The 20,567-nt window shown below is 43.8% G+C and overlaps 1 long non-coding RNA gene across 1 annotated transcript; it reads left to right on the plus strand.

Moving 5' to 3' along the window:
* The first annotated feature begins 355 nt into the window (after positions 1 to 355).
* On the plus strand, positions 356 to 3,499 carry LOC146783101 (uncharacterized). The gene is made up of 5 exons (XR_014972192.1): positions 356 to 439; positions 543 to 616; positions 699 to 781; positions 1,707 to 2,091; positions 2,858 to 3,499. It is a non-coding gene; the product is annotated as an uncharacterized LOC146783101 (long non-coding RNA).
* Positions 3,500 to 20,567: the final 17,068 nt, after the last annotated feature.

The raw sequence follows: 20,567 nt of genomic DNA on the forward strand, positions 1-20,567 counted from the left end.
TGTTTACTTGCACACTAAAATTTCGGGTGTCATTATTCTTTCTGATTCACTCTGGTTTCAATGTGCGTTTCTCTCTATATCATTCACGATCAGAATTAGTGGTGAACTACACTGCCTTTTTTTTATTCTCTAAATTATAATTGTTCAGTATTTTTGTCCAGTATATTGAGTTTTGTAGACATTAATAGTATTTTTTGGGGATAGCGTTCCGTTACCTAGAAACAAAAGAGGAGCTGATAAATATATTTTCTGTCCTAATGCTCCATTTAAAAATGGCCGATTTGTAGCTCCGCTTTACTCGAAGGTTTGTAGTCCTTTGTTAGTGTCTACATCAGGAAATAAGGCTTCGACAATCCTTCCCCGTAATTTCACCCGTGCAGCGTGTAAGCTAACACGGATGGATGAAAGATACATTCCAAGGAGTTGGTAGAGAATTTAGGTAAGCTAATTCGAGTCAGAGACTTGGTTTTGCAATACTTTTTAAGTAAGCAATCCCCTTGGACTTACATTGTGCCCTCGTTTGTTCGTTTTGTTTGTAACAGGCTGTGTTTACGCCAGACGGCTCCATTCGAGAATATGAAACTCTGACAGGGGGCCCCTTCTCTCATTGAATAAGGTAATGAGAATGCAGCTCAAGCCCTACTGTTAGCTAATGGAGGGAGAGAATGTATTGAATTAATGGTCTTTTCTCTCCATAGAATTGCTATTAGAGGGGTTGGATTTCCAGCACTCCACCCTTGTCCAGTACATTCGTTTTGCTGAGTGGATTGTTCAGCTAGAGGTCAGTCTAATAGACCGTGTATTTTCTAAGAGAGGTTGTCTCCTCACTCCCCTTTTTAAACTATGTCTAGAGTATTTAATTGTACACTACACATGTGCAAAACCGATTGGTGGAGGTGTCTGAATCATCACTTACAGCCCTATTGATATAGAGAACAGTTTTGAGATCTTCACGCACATAAATATATGTAGTAAACTTTAGGTAATAATGATTGTTATTTATTTTCTTTGGTCACGTAATTCGGTGCTTGTTCTTATGTGGTGGGACTTTCGGTCTGCTCTTCACGCTTTGAGTAAAGGACTTGGACATTGGTAGGCGAGCATAGAGGTTTTTTGCGTAATGTATATGTCATTGGAGTGTGCTTTTTTCTATATAGATTGCTGCTGCTTTCCTTGTCCTGAAGAGGCCAAAAGGAATTTATTGGCTGAAACGCGACCGCGTCGACAATTTTGGTTTCACAGAGGGCCCCTAAAATTTTTTAATGAGTTGGGACTTAAGAACTTTGCATTGCCTTTGAATTGGTGGAGATATTGTTTTCCTTATGCAATGTACATGCCCTCCGGGATGTCCACACTATTGAAAGGTGGATCCATGATCAAAAATCTGTTGTTGGGACAGTAGCGTAGTTTTGTTTTATGTATATAGGGTTTGGTTTGTAAAATATATGTCTTTTGTATATGCTGAGCTAAAAATGAAAAAGGAGATGTGAATTGACACACATATGAAAGGATAATTAAAAGTGTCCTTTTTTAAAAAATATTGCTTTATTTGTTCCTCCATACCATTTTCTTTATATTACGTTTTCCTTACCCAGGTTATGGGAGGGTGATTGAGGGGTATACCCCTAATTTTCAAGTATTTGCAACATCAGTCATACAGATGTAAATGCATGACTGTGGCTAATTTTTTGCCTGCAACCCTGTAGGTGACAACGCATACTCCATGCGTGACTACATCCTGACACCATACCTCAACCCAGCCACACCACATGAGCAGAGGTACAATGCTGCACACATCAGCACATGGAATTTGATTGAATGTACATTTAGAATCCTGAAAAGTTGCTTCTGTATCCTACACAAAACTGGTGGAGCGTTGCAGTACTGCCCAGAGACCTGCTGCAGGATTGTGGCTGCATGTGCCATGTGGCACAACATTGCCACCAGAAGAGGCATACACATCGAGATGTCCGACAGTGAGTCTGATGGGGACGACCAACCACCCGTACAACACCAACAAGCACATGTGCCCAACTCAGCATAAGGCCAAAGGAGACGGGCATACATCACACAACATTATTTCTGATGCAGGTAATAATGAGGCCTAACAACTGAGTGGTGAATGTAAATGTTTTATTAACATGAGCCCATGTTAATTAGAAATTAGAATAGTGCAAATTGAGAGGGTGATTGAATTGAGGCATAAAGTAAACAGAAAAAAGTTCAAAGCACTGTATGTCAATCACCACACCGTAAATGACCATGGTTACATGTCCATAGCCCAGAAATGAGGTTATGCATGGCTAGCGCCTCCTGCCATGTACACCCAGCCTCCTTTTGCATGCCTCAGCAACATCAACCGGATGTGCGTGTGTGGATGTGGTGCTGCCCGAACTGCGCCTCCTGGTAGGGGTCACTGGCACTAACACGCTACTGAGGCTCGATGCCTCCTCTCTCCCCTCCTCCCCTTCCAAGTTGATGGCACTCACTGTCCTGGACTGCATGTGTTCCACCGATGTGGTCACTTGTCCTAAGGCCCTTGCAACATTCCCACAGAAATGACCGAGGTCAACTTGCATTGCAACGGAGCGCCGTGCCAATAGCGCTGTGGTGTTGCAGAGCTTGTGATGGCCTTTGTATTTGCTGACATGCAGATCAGGCTCTGGCGATGCCTCCTCCGCTTAGTGCTCTGTCCTGCAAGCACTGCCCATATTATCTCCTGTAGGCTTGCGTTTGTTTGATGGTTGCCCTCTGTAACCACTGTTGTTATGTCACGCACACTGTCGGTCATTGTGCTGATATTCTTAGCCAGCTTGGAGTTCTGAAGAGTGATTGTGCCCATGTGTCTCCCCTGCAGGCGCTGCACGCGTATCATCTGGGACTCTACGCCACCATAGACATTTGTCGCCTGCTCAGCACGTGCAGCAATACGTGCCCTGGACCTGCGCCATTGGCCTGGTTGGACCTGTGCTGGTGTTAAAGTTGGTGTGGCAACACGTGGCTGGATGAAGACTGTAGTAGGTGCTGGAGTTAGTTCAGCCTCCATTGGCTGCAGTGAGGGGACATGTGCCCTGTGTTTCGGTGATGGTGGTGGTGTGCATGTTTGGGCCACTGGAGTCTCTACATCGGTCTTCGCAGATGTCTCTGAGATGTGGAGTCGGTCACTATCATCGGAGTCCGCCTCAGCTGCATCTGTGATGTGAAACAGTGCAATGTTAATTTTTGTTATTCCTACATTTGTTAAGCATTTGACATACTTTGCTCAGATCGAATCACTGACTAAATACACTGGCTGCCATGCAGTGTTGGTGTTTTTTGATTGCTCTTGCTGCTTTAGAATGCACAATTTGCTGACATGACTACAACTCCCATGATGCATTTTGTGTATGAGGGGAAACAAGTTTGATCTGTGTACTGTGTTTGCCTGGGGGTATGTGCACGATTATACATTCCTCAAGGAATCAAAGCTTGCATGCATCTTACCTTGTGTTGTACTTGCTGCGCCGGATGTGTCCAGCTGTGTGACTTCAACAACTGCCTCAGGCTGGATCGTCGTCTCAACAAGGTCCTCCAGGGCTGTGTTTGTGGGGGCAGTCGATAGTCCTCCTCCTCTGGCACCTGCTTCCCTCAGCCTTTCGGCTATGCGCTCTTTGGGACGTATCCTAAGGTCGTACCACCTTGGATGCATAGACTGTACGCATGTCCCTGTCAATGCTGCGGTGTGTGAGTCCCACAGCGTTTACTTAAGCCTTGATGCACAGCCATATTTTAGGTTTCTCTGCCTCAGGAACTTTCAGGGACAATTTCCCAAATAATTTATCGTGGCTCCTGTTGACCTGCTCAATTAGATATTCCAACTCCCTTTCTGAGAACGTCATTTTCCTCTTCCTGTGCGTGGCACTCTCCCCTGATGCATCCTGTGTCTGACAATGTAGCTGGAATGGTAGTGATTCTGGTAATCCACAGTACTCTGTCTCCTCCTCCTCTGAGCTCCTCAGGGCACTGAATGAAGCATGGACTGGATGACTTCCTGGTTGTGATGTCATCAGCCTGCTTCCAATGCGACACTCTTTTTGCAATTTTCGCTATTAGCGATTAGCAAATAGCGGGATCGCAAATAGCGGGATCGCAAATCAGGATTTTCTGGTATAGCGAGTCACATTTTTGTACTCTCTATAGTTTTAGCGATTATTAGCGAATCACTATTTATTCGTGAATTGCTTCATGCATTCCGGATTGTGATTTTTTAATTGCGATTCCTTATTTTTCGCAATAAAAAAATCACTAATTTTGTGTTTGATGCATGTGCCTGTTAGTGTCTTACACTTTTTTATGATATTTTTTAATTATTATCTACCTCTCTCTCTCTAAGTCTATATTTTGCATTTTATTTCTACTTTCACTGAGTTTTTTGTACTGTTTTTCTTTTACTTGCTTTTTATTATTTGTACTTCCCCACTTCTTCTCCTGACTTTATTTGTTAGTCCTACATTTTCTTTTCCGCCCCGCGCCACCACAGAACCATGGCTAAGGCTAAGGCCAAGAGTAGTGTGACCAGGAGCCACCTTCCTTGTGGAAGACAGCGCCAGGAAGGGGTGCAGGGCAGGCCTTGTTCTCCAAAGTGGAGGTGGCCACACTTGTTTTTTTCATACAGCGCCACATCCCCTTAACCTTGGCAGCAGGCGGCAGGCCTGGCTCTGGCTATGGGATCCAGGAGCATCACCGCCAGTGGGCGATGGTGCATCGGGCAGTGTTTTCCTGCTCTGAGGTCCAGTGCACCTACAACCAGCTGATCACCGGTAGTCCGACATCCTTGACCGGGAGCAGGACCTGCTGGACCTGCTAGGTGTTGAGGTTCCGGGGCTTGGTGAGTGGCTAATTATACTAATATTGTGTGTTCTGTTCTGTGTTATTTCGAATATTAGTTTTCCCAAATTGCAAGAATGCTGCTGCTGCTTGCATGCAGGTAAGTAAGTTATGTTTAAAAATCGTATATTATGTGATTGTTATTCTTTTAGACAGGTGCTCGTCGCTACTAATCTTAATTGTTTGCAACTTTGCACTCGCTTGGGCTGATTATGTAACAGAGGTTAGAGAGAACTTAGGTTAGGTAATGCTAGAGAGACTCCTTCCCTTTGTCCTGTCACTAAGATAGTGGTGGTAGGTAGGTGGTAATTATAGTTAGTTACTTAGTATTAGTTGTTAATTTTTTAGAGGTCTGTATAGCGCGTCCACCGTCATGTGCTGCTGACTCCAGTCCTCCTTTGTAGCACATTTTGTAGTTTGTTAGTGAGTGAGTACTATAGCAACTCATCAGTCATCAGCAGCAACCAACCAACAATTTGGTGTATGCAATATGCATGCGTCCATCAATGCATTTTTGAGGACTAAAATAAATGGAAATGCAGACTTAGTGAACAATTGGCCCAAGGGGGTTGATTCATTGATGATTGTGAATATAATTTTTGGCAATTCATTCATTCCAATTTTTTGGTAATAGGCAGGGTAGGTGGTACTTAGGTGTAGGTATTTGGAATCCACAGACAACACTGGATTAATAAAAAAAATAACTAGATGGTCCTCCATACTACTAGTTGATCAGATTAGATAGGTCAATTTTATTGCAATTGTCGGTTACTGTCAAAAAATAGTTTTAGAGCATTTAAAAAAATATTTATTATTTGTTTCACACCAATCCATTTTTGTCTCTTTATTATGTCTTACATGATCAACATCCAGGGGCAAGAAGAAGACAATGGGGTCTGAGGCGGGAGCTGTAGATGCCTCCCAGGGCCAGGAACGCTCCTTTAAAGAGGGCTCTGCTGCTGGCCCCAGTAAGTCCTCCAGTGGTTAATATTAAAAATGATATTTCCCTAGCTTTTACTGCACCTTATTTTTTCCAAACTAATATTTCCATTTCCTAATTCTATTTTTTACCAAATCTGCTTTGATCTATCTGTTTCTAAATTCTTGTTATCGCTGCATTACCTACCTACGTAGTTATAGTTGTAGTGTCTGGTTTTTTTTTACATCAATCTAACTGCCTCTGACTCTGTACTACTATTAGTATGTCTGTAGCTTGCCAAGATAACCACTCTTTTTCTTTTTAAAAAGTTTTAAAACTCAGGTTAACCAATAGCTACAGCCAATGATTCCAGTCCTTTGGGTTGTCCTCTTCTTGGGAGGCTTTTCGAAAATTGCCACCAACAAAATGCCAACACAGATAGTTTTTTTGATAGGATAGGACATACTACTGTCTAATCTACTCTGGTGCCCCATTCATACTAGTGATGTGTGTGGTGTACTTATGTATGTATTTTCAATCTTGCTAGTAAAAATAAATAAATAGGGGGAGGTGTATGGTGTTGTAGGTTTTTTCATTAGTTTATTAGGGGAAAAAATTATTCATACTTTACATCATGTAAATGTTTTGGGGAGGGTTACTCTTTTAATTCACAAGGTTTCGTTTGCTGCTGCTAATCGCCCGATAGTGTGATACACCAACAGATGGATGCTGTACCCTCACTTGTGACTTGTCCTACTAGTACTGCCAGTCTCTCCTCCTACTCTTTGCAGTCTGCAACTAAAACCCCCATGGTCTGGGAACGGGGTGGGTGTGTGAATTAATGAATTCATTTCCATATTATCAATTATGTGCCTTCCCCAAACTTCTTCTCTTACCTTTGATTGATGTTTATTTATACCTAGGCACAGCGATAGATGCATAGTGATGATGGTTTGGTTTCCCAAGGTGCCATGGTGGTGGTTGTAGTAGTAGTAGACACTGACAGTAGCATTTTCAAAAAAAGAAAAGTTACATGAGGGAGACTCGGGAACGAGTTGAAGAAGTACAGTACACAAGAAGACTGTCGAACAAAAAACCATGATGATGATAAGCAATGATACAGTAAAATAAGCCAGAATGCTTGGAGGGCTAGCCTAGTACAAGTTACAAACTGAAGCCGACTCTAGCAATGATGATGAAGCAAACAAGCGCCTTCGTAACCTTTAGTGCTGGAACTAGGATGATGATTGATGACTCGATGCTGGCAACCAATTATATTATTCTGATGGATTCATTTTGTTCCTCTTTGAAAATAAATTTGAATATTGAATACTGTGCACGGGTGGGCAATCTAATATTTTCCAGTGTGGGCTAAAGTGAAGTATATATACTTAGAATAGAAGATCTTTGCCCTACCTTGAGTTAGTGGTGCTTTCACCACATTCGCCCCAGCAAGTGTGTGATTAATATTGGTGTAAATTTAATTTAGTCACACCTCAATATAAATAACAAAGCCTGTTAGGGTTTGATGAATGGTTGGGAAGGGGGTTTGGGGAAAGGTTTGACAAAGACAAGCACTATACATGGACAACACACAATCTTGGCAGCAGACCATCATAAATCTGTTAAGGGAGAAAAAGGAAATGCATGCATGATGATGATGACTTGACGAGTAGTACTAGACTAGTAGTACAGGGCAGAAATATACTATTAATTATTATGCAATTGCCTGCCTGTCTGCCCACAGAGAGACCCAATTTAAATACATTTATGTTCTGTTGTACCAGGCTTCCTTTTAAAGCTAGCAAAGAAAATTAAAAAAATATCTCTAGGATTCAAATATGAGCAAACATAATAAATAACAACACACACAGTCGTAATGATTGAAGAGAAAAAATTATTCAAATGAAATGATGATACTATAATTATGGTCAAATTGGGCGCTGCATCTCCTCATTCCTCTTGCTCCTGCTTGGACTGTCCGTCCGTCAATCTTGGGTGCCTGCCTGGCGGTTGTAGATTGGTAAGGTAGTGTGAGTTGTTTTTCCCAGTATAGCACAGGGTAAAGGCTGGCCTATAAGTGTAGATGGAAAAACAAAAAGGATATTGAAAATTCAACTGCATAAATTAAGGAGGAGTGCAACAAGAAAACTTTCAGAGGTGGCATGGCTAAATAATGTCTACTCTGTTTCCAGCAGTAACCTACAACAACAGGAGCAGGCATGCCCACCCAAACTCCCTCTTAGATTTTGCCCCAGACAGCACTGAGCCCACGTACAAAGCAACATAGCATTTTCCAAATTAAGTCTTAAAATCAATACACTGCTGTCAGTCATACCACCACACTCGCCTCCACCACTACACAGACATGTAGGTCTGGTGTTGTTGTTGTTGTTGTTGTTTACCTCTTAGGCCACTTCATGAAACGCCCCAAGTAATTCCCTCATTCATTTCTGACTGACTGCCAGTATGATATGGTCATAAATCATCATGGTGTCCAACTCTGTAGTATCCCAAGTGAGTCCAGACTCTAGAATCAAAAATGCAATGGATCGGCCTGCAGTAGTACAATTTTGTTATTGAACAACATGAAGGGAAACATTGACTTGAGTCACTTTTTTGTGAGTAGATTAATACTAGTAGATATCATCATGCACAACAAGAACACAAACACCAATCACTCACAGTCAGCGTCCAACGCATGCCATCCATCATTTACCTGTTCTTATGTGGCAGTCCCTCTAGGCTCAGAAAGGAGGATAGCTATAGTTAGGTTCACTTCTTTGGAGGGAATCGACAAGGCCGGCACACATTTCACATTTGATTTCTTGTACTATTCTCCATCCAATGTGTGGCTTGAGGGAAATAGATTTAGGGCAAGTCAGGACTGGAGCAGGACTGAGAGGACTCGGAGGAATGGACTTAATAGAATTCTTCTTCACTGACTGCACACAGTTGCAAGTGCAACTCTGATCCGGCAATAAAAAGAGTAATACGGTGGGGATGGATTTGTGAACCAGAAGAAAGACAGTGACAAACACAAATAAAAAGATAAATAATGTTAATTAGCTATATCCTTTTTTTGGGGGGAGGGGCTTCAAAGAAAGTAAGAAAGTAACTGGAAATTGAAAGAGCCTAGTTATCAGGGAAGTAGAGCTCCACCTCAAACTCTGGTGGTTCACCCAGAAGTAGGTCATCTAACAAACTACTTCCATGACCTAAGTCTCTGTCATCATCATCTTCCTGCTGTGCTACTTCAGGGATGGTGTAATCTGGTGGTATAAAGTGCTGATTCATTTTGATCATGGTTAACCTCGCCACATTTTGGGGCAAGAGACTAGTCCTTCTCTCTGTCAGAACTGCATCAGCAGCACTGAAAGCATGCTCAGAAGAGACACTTGTAACAGGGCAAGCCAGATAGTTTATCGCCTGAGCACTGGCCATTGGCGCCTTTTCCCATACTTATACAGCAATGGGTTTTAATCAAAATAGACCTCTGTTGGGTCATCCAGATAGACCTGGACCATCCACTCAATGCAAATGGGTGCTCCGCTTTGCTCGGCCTCCTTTGTCTTTGCCTCAGCACTGCACTTAAGCCCTTGTTGTAGAAACCATTCCTGTGCCGATTTTGGGGCTGATGCTCCTGTTCTTGTTGTTGATGTTGTTCTTGGTGTTTTTGGTGGTTTTAGCTGCTGTGAGCCAACCGCACTGCCTCAGGCTCTGAAGTTGAACTTGAAGTTGGATGCCCTGCAGTACTTGTGCCCTGGAGTCGCAGGCCTCTAATTCTCAGCTGTTGTTTTTCTAAGTGACTGGCTTCCACAGCTATGCACGTTTTGTAGTTGGCAACATCCCGGTCAGAAAAAGGAATGAAAGTGTGCAGTAATGGTTTGTACTGTGGATCCAGAATTTTGGCACAAATGTAATTGTTGGATGACACAATGCCTCTTTTCACCCTTGTATGTTCAGATTAGTGAAGGGTTAGGCTCTCCACCAACTCATATGCTTTTTTTTTCCTCCACACCTGCATATATTGCAGATACCCCTTTCAGCTGTTCCTGTAACATGTGCAACAATGGGATAGCCTGGCCCATAGAACAGTCCTCCTTGCTGACTTCACGTGAAGATCTCAAAAGGAAATAGCATCTCTGTCAGGCATTTAACTAGGCCCCATTGGTCCATCTCAATGATCATGCCTTTCACAGTAGCATCCCCTCTTTGTGTGACATAGTCATTGATTGGTCTGTACTGCAAGAAACAAGAAAGGGAAGACAGACAATGCAGGTCTAAGGTAAACGCACACTGGCTGCCCTCACAAAATGGCCCCCAGCCACATGGGCAGGCAGGCTACAACAACAAGAAAGGGAAGACAGACAATGCAGGTCTATGGCAAAATCACACTGGCTGCCTTCACAAAATAGCCACCAGCCACATAGACAGGCCACAACAACAAGAAAGGGAAGACATACAATGCAGGCCTATGGCTAAAGCACACTGACTGCCTTCACAAAATGGCCGCCAGCCACATGGCCAGGCTACCACAGAAAGAAGTAATAAGCCAAGAGGAACAAAGGAAAGAAGACATGCAGGTCTATGACAAAAGCATACTAACTACCACCACCACGAAATGGCCACCAGCCACATGGTCATTCACAACAACTACAAGCAGGAGGCCTGGAAAGCAATGAACTCAAGCAGGCCTTTATGGACACAGACTTTTCAAAATGGTCCCTGGCCTCACGGGAGGCTCACCCAAGGCAAATGCTGGCCCACTATTACAAACACACTCACACACTGGCCAGACAAAGGAGGTATGCTAAACAACACAGCTTTAATGCAACAATGCCAGAACCGAAAATCCACAGGCCTAGAAAGGTTTTGCAAGTTACACAACAACCACACACATGCAACAAAGGCATTCATTTAACGCACATGAAAAAAGATGAAATACCCCCAAAAAACATTTTTTCATTTGAATCCAATGCCATCCATGCCCTAAATGATTTTTAAATTCAACAGACACCACAGGAACAAATGGTTCATGCGCCCATGAGTAGCTCTGGGCCAACTGGCTGAAAGGCATATTGGCAGACTACTGGTATAGTGAATTATATAAATATTGCAAATTAATGTCAAAAGTTGGACAAAATGTAGTGAACTGTGCAACATGTTTCCTTTATAAAAGAAGAAAAATTACTTACAAACAAACAACTAGGCCTCTAATGAAACTACAGGCCACCCACCACAATACATTGAAAAAAACAAGGAAAAGTACAACAATTTTAGGTGCAATGCCCCAATCAAACAAACAACACCAATTTTCAAACTTACTTGTGAAATCTCAAATTAAAAAATTCTTCAAATCCAAAGGTATACGATGCAACAGACCCAAAGAGGGATCCTTCCAGCTCCAAATCCAAATGAAAAGTGACCAGGAGATAGACAAAGCACTGGGAGGAGCCTGCTGGACAGGAACAGGAAGTTGGAGAATCTTGGGCACTTCCTTCCTCTTCCAAAAATTTTTTTTTCAAAGAAAGGACTCCTTGCACAAAGGCGAACAGCCAAATGTCAATCTGAGGAGTTTCTTTGATCCAAATCATCATTTTAAGAAGGTTTTGATGCTGCTCAGGAGAGAACCTTCTCCAGATTGCAAATTCTGCGTGTTCAGGATCGCGATCTTTACAAAACTTCCGCCGGAAGTCTGATGGCGCACCTGAATGACATGTTGACGATCGCAAACTCTTCAGGGACCCTGCTGCCACCTAGCAAATCTCGTGGCACTCGCGAATGGATGGGAAATCTTGTCGGCAATCGCAGGCAACCGGTAAGTTGCTTGCGCACATGCAAAATTGCATTTTGGGCAAGCGAACACAAAACGTTTTCTGTCAAAAAATTTTACTCCCAAGGTTAGTGTGTACGTGTGAATGTATGTGTATCTGTTAGTGACAGTTGTAAATGGGTGTGTGTGCATCTGTGAATGCATGGGTGTGAGTGAGATGTATGTGTGCGTGTGTGTCCCCCCAGTAAAATTACTGGCCGCTACTGATTCCCACAATTATTCCTTGGGGTAAATAAGAGCCAGTGTGACCGGCCCTGGAGAGACCATCCTACTCCTGAATGGCAGCTAGATTCAAAGGCTTTTAGTTTATCCTGACAGGGATATCAGGTGATGTCTTCTTCTAGGTGGGCATCCTTTGAAGGCCATGGCTCCTCAGTCCGATGACTTATCAAAGTCTTCTGCAAGGGCTTTTAAGCAGGATGGAGAGTTCTAGAATTCCTGTACCCACAGCCAATCCCACAGACACATCATCACTCAACCACTGCCCTAACCATGCTGCACAACATTCTGGTATATTTTAAGATGTCTGCCTCAAGTAGCCTATGGAATGATTTTCCATATAAATCCAGCTACATACTCAACTCAGCTCCACAGTGCTGGCCTTTTCCCCTTGATTCCATGGGCTTGGCCTTGACCAGGTCAGAGGCAGTGTAAACAGTGAATTAGAAGAAACACATTTCTTCCCCAACCTTTCACTTTCCAGAAACTGGGTCATGCACTGTTAATGGCTATGTTGTGTGAGGAGGCCTCTGGTCCTCCCGCTGGCTAGTCAAAATGACAGAATAATTAACTTGTTCCACATGGTAAAAGAATGTTATTATGGATGAGCCAGGGAAATTTTAATTTATTAAAGTGAATGTTAATATGTCAAACAGGAGTGTGGATCTACCCTCTGGATGCCTGTTTTCCCTAAGATTATTATCTAATTGGACCCTGTAGGCCTAAGTAGATCAAAACTGTACTTCATGGTAGATTTCGCCTGTAATATGTGTCAAACCACATTCAGAGGGCCATGTGGCAAGTAGGAGCTTCTGGGTCAAATTGTGGGGGTTGCAGTCTTTTACTCCCGATATCCCTGGGCCCAACCTACCATGGATTCTGAGAAACTGGGTGAAGAGCCTTGTTGTGAGGTCTCCATTTTCGTTTCACGTTTTAGCTTGACTACTTTTTAATAAGTGACTTTTTAATTGCTTTACACTTCCACCATAATGTACAGAGAAGTAGTTACACATCCAGTTCATTTCTTAGCAAGTTTTATTATCAAGTTATTCATGCATGGGTAGGCACATAAAACATGATGCCCCTGCAATTGTTTTGTCTGGTTAGAGATAGATTTCAGCTTCTAGACAAACCATCGCATCAGCTCTTCACTTGTGACACAGTGCTTTTATTATATAAACAACCTCTGAACTACATTCGGCAGAGGAGCATTTCGGCTGGGAAGTTCCTGGTATGAGATGCTCTACTGCTGAGATGCAGGCCTGCTGACTCTGACCTCTATCCTGCAAAGGACGGTAGCCTGCTCTACACCAGATTGGCTTCCTGCTACATCATACCCAGGTAAAGGTGTTATGCTATCCCAATGATTCTTGCAAAGGGTATTCCTGTTATGCTCTCAATAGTGTATGTAGTGTTAGTAGGAGTATAATCACACAGTAACGCTATCATGGTTGAACTGTTTGCACAATGCCGGTATCAATGCTTTCTATCATCTGCCTGATAATTGCAGTATGTGTTTTCTATACAAGATTACAATTGTTTCAATAAATGTGTGAAAAGCCAATTTGTATCTTTCTTGTGTTTATCTTGGGCATGCAAAAGTAAACAATAGAAGAGTAGGTCTGTTTCCATGATCTCCTTGGGGAGTAAAAGTGGTCGTGTTCGAGGTTTCAATACCATTCGGTACCCTAGTTAGATTAGGGGTTCAGATGGGCTGCTGTGAGAAAGCTAGGAATTAGACCAACATTTTGTGATGAAATGTGTGACCAGAGCCCTCATATGTTGACATTTATATTGTGCACATACACAGTGCTACTTAATTCGTACTAACTGCATAAGAACTCCTTCAGTACTTGGCTCTCAGTGGTAGCGTGATTGCGCCATCTGTGGCTTCTCCGTGGGAAGATAGAGAGAGGCTCACAATTTAAAATACTTTAGCAGCAAACAATGCTTGTCCAGTCAAGTACCTGCTTCTATCAAAAGGAGTATTTATATACCAACACAGTTGGGACTTGTGTCTGCTCGGGTCATTGCAGCGGCCTCTTCCTCTCGACGGCCAGCCACACGCTTTTCCTTTTTTCCAGTGGCCCCACCAGGGACACAGATATAGCCCAATCAGCCCAGCAGCAGTATTCACAGCAGCCGCATCTGGCACACAGGGTCACCTTCTCTTGGTTGTGGCCCAATCAGCACAGCAGTAATCTTCATGGCAGTCCCTTATGGCATTGCTGACTTCCCTCTGCTCATGGCTAATGTCTCAATCGATGCAGAATCCACCTCCTCACATCTTGCTTCAGAGATCCAATCACCTGGATCTCCCACTGGACCTTAATCTCCAGCTTGTCCTCTTCCTCACAGGGCATAGTGAGATTGGTAGACAGGAAGGCACTTGTGCTCCACAATGCAGGGGCAGGTTGATTTGGAATCCCTGAGTGACTTCCCCTTACCCAGCTGGGAGACTTGAAGGCCTTATCCTCCTGTCCTGGTCACAGGCAGAAGTCTTGCAGAACTTCTCTTCCTCTCACAGCCCGACTGGCAGCTTGACAGTTGACAAATTTGGGGGCCTCTCGCACCTTATGGTATAGTCCATTTCCACACACCATGCCAGAGGCACAGAACAAAACCACAGGAGCCAACGATGATCCCAACGCCCCTCCACCTGGGCCATTACCCGAAAATAATTTCTGGGTAGCGACACAGGCAGGGGGGAAAGGGGAAGTGGAAGAAACAGAGAGACAGACTTGCGTAGGAGAACTGGCGTTCACTCTCGCTACTGGGTCAGTAGTGGTTATGGGTGTCTTCGTAGGCCGTACCTGCAGGGGATAATAAAATCTAGTAAACATGCAATACTACACTACTACTAACAGCCCATATTCTAGATACTCTCTCAATATTTACCCAATTGACCTAGGGCTATTGATCCTCTCTTCTTTTTATGGATTTGGTATTGGATGTCTGTACTATAGCACCTGCATGGAGAGACAAGAACTGTGAACCATCTGTACTCCCCCCTGCTTCTCCTGGTCTTATTCTTTAGTCACTCTCAATAATTACGCTTAAATGTCTAACTGTAGCTCCTCGCTTAGTATTATACATTTTCAGCATCCATACACTGCTTCCTGTATTATTTACAATGAATTTCACTTGAGCGCCTGTTTTTTATCAAAAACCAAGAGTCGGGTTTTCTTCAATCTAAGTAGCTGGTTAACGATTGACTTGTGTTCATAACACTGCAGGTTACAATTTATATAAAGAAATTTCACTGGACCTTTAAGCCGTTGAAAACTTTGGTAACACAGCTTACCGCTTGTCCGGAACTGGAACTTCTTCAGACCAAATGAAATAATTCTGAGAAGAATACCTTACGTAAACCTTGTTTTTCGTCGTGAGGTTCAGAACAGCCTCTGTGGAGAATTTTTGCTCCTAATGTATCCTACGTTGCGCATGTATTAGGCTTACTTCGGGTATTCGTCGGAAAACACAATTAGTCTCTAAAACTTAAAGACGCTAATCGCGCCTCAACCAAACAGATTCTCTTCAGCATAAAATCCTGCGCAAAGAGGAGACACTACGCTCACTCACGACTACAGTTGAAGTGCGCGGTTCCTTCTCGGAACACGCGCATTAGGCTCTTTGCTCGTCGCGAGCTTCTGAGGTCTAGACTTCTGACCTGAGTCTGATAACTCTCTGGCGGCGCCAGCTTCCGCCATGTTAGGCTCCTATAGGATTTTAATGCGTTGTTTTAAGAGGAGTTTTGAAGCTAACTGCCTGCTTCTCCAGTGATGACATTTCACCATATATCTCAACTGACTACTCATTTTCCTTATGACCTTGTTTGAACTAATGCTCGCCAATGAGGTCTTGACACACCAATAGGCATATTTACAAGGTTTTAGATGCTGCAGTGGACATTTTTTACACAATATTTACAAACTAGCGCTCAACCAAATCTTGTTGCGGTAGTTATCAATAATGATATGCAAGATAGGCATTCCCCCTGAAAAAGCCTTGCAAAACTGGTGCAGTGATGTTTACAATGTTGGGAAATGGGGCTACTTTGGAAAAACAGGTGCAGAGTCCCCATAGCGGCAGATTGTTCCTGCAACGCAAAAACAGGCATTCAAATTACGCATGACCACTGGTATAAAAGCAGAACATACCCAAATAACTCTGGCAAGCACTGTGGCAGTTTAAAGCACCAAGAAGACCTCCACCATCCCCTGATGAGGAGGTGGTGCTGCGATGATTCTGAGATGGTTATGAGTGATGCTGTGGTAGTGCTGAGTGATGCTGAGGTGGTGGTGCTGCACTGGTTCTGAGCTGGTGCTTAGGTGGTGCTCAGTGGTGTTGGGTTGGTGCTGTGCTGAGGTGGTGGTGCTCTGATGCTGAAGCTGTGCTGTGTTGGTAATGAGTTGCTGCTGAGGTTGGGCTGTGGTGATTGGTGGTGCACTGATGCTGAGATAGTGCTGTGCTAAAGCTGAGATGCTGCAGTGCTGATGTTAAGGTGGTGCTCTGCTGTGCCGATGCTGAGTTGGTGCTGCACTGGTGGTGGTGCACTGATGAGGAGGTGGTTCTGTGCTGATGCTGAGGTGGTGCTGAGGTGATGTTGATGTAAGGCTGAGTGATGATAATTCCCTCACCACCCTTCAGTAGTGTTCCTTAAGCCGCCATAACCACTTACGTACAGATGCATTTTATTAGTTATAGAGCGCCACTCATACCAGTGTAGGGTGTCAGAGCACTTTGCATCACACACAAATTACAAAGAGACAATCAATCATAAGTGTATAAATTAGTGTAAAGGAAATGTTACATAAGACAGAGGAATCCATGGTGTTGGAGTCACAATTCCTACAATTGTAGGCAGCATTGCCAAAGAGTGCTTGGCCCCAGAAGCACAACCTCAGAATTGAAAACAGAATACCAGAGTTGGGGGTTCTCTTAAATAAAAAGAATCGATCTCAACCCAGATGAATGCTTTGTATGCAACTTAACATCTGCTCTAATCTATACTTTGATGTGTGCATACAGTTCTTTGATGATTTTAACTTATATGCTGCAAGTAACAGAAACGCAGTAACCCACTGACCTATGTACAATGTATGCACTTTGTGATCTGCATGGTACACTTTCTTCGCAGCAGGCACATTAACCCTCTGTGCTTCCTTGCAATGAGTCAAAACTCCTTCCACTAGACAACTCCGATCTCTCCAGCAAGAACATTCATCTCCAGAGTTATCTTGACATTTCTATTGTCTGGAAATTTCTGGAGGAAAGGCAGAGAGTGCTTTTAAAAGCAAAATAAGCTCTGAAATATTGCCCCTTCGAAGTCAGTATCCAGTACGATCGCTCCGCCCTTGTGCCAGCGCTGCGTTCTTGTTTTGCATTTATTTAATGTAGTGCACACTTTATAGGGGACATTCTTCCAGAAGGAAACATTTTCGCCTCAACGCTCTTAACTGACAAGGAGAGGCTTTGAACTCCTCAACCAGCAGCCAAGCACAGCTCCTGGAGGGGAGGAAAGAACACAAGCAGCCTGCATGTTAAAGTGCTGTTTCAAGCATTGATTGAATGGAACTGAAACAGTGGTTTAACGTTTTACATGATTTAGAGCTGCTATCAAGCGGGAAGGGAAGACAGGTAGGTCAAGAGGAAGATGGCCTGGGCAATTTCAAGTATTGCCAGTTATAGCCTTGTGGGGTCCAGAGCTGCCAGTGTTTTTGTTCCTGTTTCTGAAGGAAATTAAAGGAGACAGACTTAAAACCAAAATAATTAATAGCTTGCATTCCAAGCCAGCCTGGGGGCTCCGTTCCTGAAGAATACAAAAGATTGTCAGCCACAGGCAAGGAACTGGGAGGGATGAATATTGCAATAAAATGTAACCACCCACAGTGTAACACAAGGTTGAAAACATAGTAAAATAGTTACCCCACGAGCAGACCAGCAGAACAGAGCGTAATGATATTGTACTAAGTCCCTGCTCCTTGGAGGAAAAAGGAGGGACAAGGCAGGACTGACCACTAGTAAACAAGGAAATTGAAACAAACACATGAGAAGCAAGGAATGGCATTTGGCCCACAGAGATATATGTATACTAAAGTATATAGGAGGTTGTATGCTTACGCTTGACCTCAAAAGGGTGCACAGTGAGCAGAATCATTGGCTGAGAACCACATGTCTGTCCGTTGGGAAGCGGGAATTGATCTTGGTTTTTCTCACATTGTGCACAAAAGATGGTTATTTTAAATTTTACTTCAATTACAAATTCTTTTTGCCAAACTCTTAGCAGATAAATGCTCTTCTCATTTTGGGATCAAAGGTCCAGACCACCTTGAGCTGAGGCATCGTCTTGAGTCTGGCTCAAGCCTGGCTTCAGCGTCCTGTGGTTTCACCATCTCTGCTCTCCGGGCCATCCCTTCATGCATCTCGGTGACCCTCCCCCGCGTCCTCTCACTGTCCCTCCATTCACAGGGCAGTCGTAACTCGATAGAGGACACAGGTCCTGCTTTGAGTTATAACTGTCCAGTGAACTTTTTTAAAAAAAATTAAAGCTAGCACAAGATGCATAGGGGCACATATTTATATTTAGAATGACAGCAGAACACCGCTCCTTCATTGAAACATTGAAAGATAACTGCCCGGAGGATAATTAGTGAAGTATGAATTTATAAAAACAAGCATAGATTTTCATCAGAAAATGCGCTCAGTGAAAGGCAATGAGCAATCTAGCAGTGCCCATGATTAGATCGCTGCAAAAATCATCTATAATATCAAAACGTTTCTGCGCCCACATGCATGTGGATGCTCCAGCCAAAAATTAATTTGCAATGGCACATATACAATGTCCGCATGTTCGAAAACGCTCATGAAGACAGAGCACAAAGTCGGACCCAATATTACGGCGCATTTGAAAATAAGCCTCCATAATGAGAAATGCCAATGGGCACAGACTCTGTGCACAGCCACAACTCGCACCAGCGCAGCCATGTGGAATACAGGCCCAGATCATGTGGTACAGATTCTCACTGGCACATCCTGAAGCACCTGGAGCCATATTACAATAAGTGCCCAGGAGGCTCAACAGGCGTATGTGCCTGCTTTGCGCGCCCCGGGGCACTTTGGTATTACAAAAGGGGCCACAGACTCTTGTGTGCCCCCTTCTGTAATACCAATAACGCTGGTGCACATAAAGCTCCAGCCCTATCTTCAAGGAGGCGTGCCCTCATTTGCTTTGGTGCATGCCCCATGCAAATGAGGGAATCCCTTTGTCCCTGCGCCCATGCCTTATCACCGATGTGGGCACAGATGTAAAGAATCCCTCAGGAGGTGCACTGAAAGTGCCACTCCAGAAAAGTGGGGCACTGTCAGTGCTGCCTCCCCTGATGGCAGTCATCTGTAGGGGCGAAACGGGATCCCATGGTCCAACCAGTCATTCCCTTCAAAAGTGCATGTGGGTTTCCACCTGCACTGTGAAAACACAGAGCAGCTGTAAAGCAGCCACTCTGTTTTTTACCAAAATGCCCTGCCCCAGGACAACGCGAGCTCACAGCTCCCTGGGGGACAGCGCATTCATGGTAACAGAGCGCATTTTCACTGTTTACTTCTGACACACCTTTTCAATGCTGTGCCCAGCGCAAACAAAGAAAATGCACAATTCCCGTAATACAATTCCCATAATACTAGCCCAGAAGACTAAGGGGCCTATTTATGAGAACATCCAACAGTACAGTGCAGCACGTCACCTTGCTGCGCTGTATTGCATGACAGGGAACGGGCAGGAACGCACTGTGTTTAAGCCAATACAGAGCATTCCTTCAATTTTCCCTGCACTGGCACCCTTTTAGTAGCCTAGTGTCAAAGCGGGTACCCTTACACCATAGTGCAACGGTTCCTGAATTGCATGCAGGATTGTTTTGTGCCGTAAGGGGCACCAAATAAAAACATTTCCCCTTGTTACGCCTCACTTGGGGAGACGTAGGTTTTTGGTGCATTCCCAGGTCTACTACTTCTGGTAGATCTGTGAATGCATCTTAATACATGGATGTTGCGTTGGAACACCCATGCAACCCATGGAAACGCCTCCCTGGTACAGAGTAATACAACGCAGAAATTTGCACTGCATTGCATTACTCTAGATTAATGAAGTCCTGCAGGAGGCTTTGAGTTGCTTCATAAATCTAATTTTTCAGTTGCGTCACTCTTGCACCACGTTACAAAGATGTAAATGGGCTCGCAAATATGCCCCTGACTCTGCTGTGGGTGTTAATAGGGGTGGTTCTTAGAAGCAGCCCTCCCCAATTTGTCACTCAGACTGTCTGGCATCTAAGTGTCAGAGGCAGAAAGGATTGCTATAGGTGGACAAGTAAAGAACAGGTTTGATAAAAGGAGAGGTAAAAACAGATGGGGAAGGAAAGGAGCGTGAGCGAAACTGATGGAACAAGAGGGAGAGAAAAGAAGCAAAGATCGAAGAAATGAGTGTAATGGCATGTTAGCACAATAAAGAACCAGGAGACATGGTGGTGGAATGATGATATTGAAACAGGAGAGTAGAAGAACAGAGGGCAGAGTACTAGAGGGAGGGGTAGAGATGAACTGAAATGTTTAGTGTTAAAGAAAATAGCCAGAGAGTGACATAGGGGAGTTTAGCAAGGTAAGATTTAAACATTGAGAGTACAAGAAGGGTAAAGGTGAAAAGGAGGAGTAGAGAAGAAGTGAGGAAGAAGATAA

This window comes from Triturus cristatus, chromosome 12 (assembly GCF_964204655.1).
Source record: "Triturus cristatus chromosome 12, aTriCri1.1, whole genome shotgun sequence".
NCBI lineage: Eukaryota > Metazoa > Chordata > Amphibia > Caudata > Salamandridae > Triturus > Triturus cristatus.